This window comes from Odocoileus virginianus, chromosome 23, assembly GCF_023699985.2.
Source record: "Odocoileus virginianus isolate 20LAN1187 ecotype Illinois chromosome 23, Ovbor_1.2, whole genome shotgun sequence".
NCBI classification, from domain to species: Eukaryota; Metazoa; Chordata; class Mammalia; order Artiodactyla; family Cervidae; genus Odocoileus; species Odocoileus virginianus.
The window spans coordinates 24,893,784-24,895,592 of record NC_069696.1 but is presented as its reverse complement, the minus strand read 5'-3'; the positions used below and the strand labels follow the sequence as shown (position 1 = coordinate 24,895,592).

The window sequence follows — 1,809 nt, the reverse complement described above, 5'->3', positions numbered from 1 at the left end:
TAGGGTTGAAAATAACACCATCTCCCAACAGCTAACGTTGTAGCACAAGTCCGCATCTAAGAGAAGACAAAGGCAGGCTCAGGACATCAAAGGAGACGAGTGAGATCACTCCATTCCACAGGCACAGGCGACCCACTCACATCTGTGATAAAACAGGCTTTTTCCAGAACAAGGAGTATCCAGATGGAGAGGCCCTTTGAGGGCCTGGTAACAGTTAGTTCTCTGATAACACTGACACTGTGATTGCCTGCCCAGAAACTGGTAGACTGGAGGTATTTGGGACACTGTTCTAAGGTTGTAGCTGGTGGAGGGAGGTCTTATCACACCACTCTGGACAGATAGCCTGGAAGACCCTTGGGGCTCTGTGTTGGGAAGCTGACCTCTGGTGGTCCAGGAGCTCCCAGGAGATGGGCGCTCCAGTAAGCCCTCCAGGGACTTCATTAGATGAGTTTAATGAAGATGGAGAACAGGGTCAGCATTCCACCAAAGAGACATATGTTCAACATATGTTTCATGGTAGCTCCAAGGATCCCACTCTTAATAGTGCAGTAGACTTGCCTTCTGCTTCTGGAAGCCCTCTGGATCCTCCAGGAGGAAGGGTCAGGAGAGGCCCGCTTGCTGTAATAACAGGGTCGCGCAGAATCAGAAGGAAAGTCAGTTAATGAAATGCCAACCCAGATGCCTCTCCATAGATAAAAGTGCAGCTCTCAGCGAAACCTCTTTTTATTTTTAAAGTAAATTGCATGTAAAAAGCAAAGGAGAAAAGGAAAGATACACCAATTTGAATGCAAAGTTCCAAAGAAGAGCAAGGAGAGGTAAGAAAGCCTCCCTCAGTGATCAGTGCAAAGAAATAGAGGAAAACAATAGAATGGGCAAGACTAGATCTCTTCAAGAAAATCAGAGATACCAAGGGAACATTTCATGCAAAGATGGGCTCAATAAAGGACAGAAATGGTAGGGACCTAACAGAAGCAGAAGATATTAAGAAGAGGTAGCAAGAATACACAGAAAAACTGTACAAAAAAGATCTTCATAACCTAGATAATCACGATGGTGTGATCACTGACACTCACCTAGAGCCAGACATACTGGAATGTGACGTCAAGTAGACCTTAGGAAGCATCACTATGAACAAAGCTAATGGAGGTGATAGAATTCCAGTTGAGCTATTTCAAATTCTAAAAGATGATGCTGTGAAAGTGCTGCACTCAATATGCCAGCAAATTTGGAAAACTCAGCAGTGGCCACAGGACTGGAAAAGGTCAGTTTTCATTTCAACCCCAAAGAAAGGTAAAACCAAAGAATGCTCAAACTACTGCACAATTGCATTCATCTCACACTCTAGTAAAGTAATGCTCAAAATTCTCCAAGACAGGCTTCAGCAATATGTGAACCATGAGCTTCCAGATGTTCAAACTGGTTTTAGAAAAGTCTGAGGAACCAGAGATCAAATTGCTAACATCCACTGGATCATCAAAAAAGCAAGAGAGTTCCAGAAAAATATCTACTTCTGCTGTATTGATTACGCCAAAGCCTTTGACTGCATGGATCACAATAAACTGTGGAAAATTCTGAGAGATGGGAATACCAGACCACCTGACCTGCCTCTTGAGAAACCTGTATGCAGGTCAGGAAGCAACAGTTAGAACTGGACATGGAAAAACAGACTGGTTCCAAATAGGAAAAGGAGTACGTCAAGGCTGTATATTGTCACCCTGCTTATTTAACTTACATGCAGAGTACATCATGAGAAACACTGGGCTAGATGAAGCACAAGCTGGAATCAAGATTGCCGGGAGAAATATCAAT

General features: G+C 43.6%; 1 pseudogene; it reads right to left on the bottom strand.

The window, feature by feature from the left end:
- Positions 1–320: 320 nt before the first annotated feature.
- LOC139030682 (hypoxia-inducible lipid droplet-associated protein-like) lies at positions 321–515 on the bottom strand (annotated as a pseudogene).
- Between the last annotated feature and the right edge of the window lie 1,294 nt (positions 516–1,809).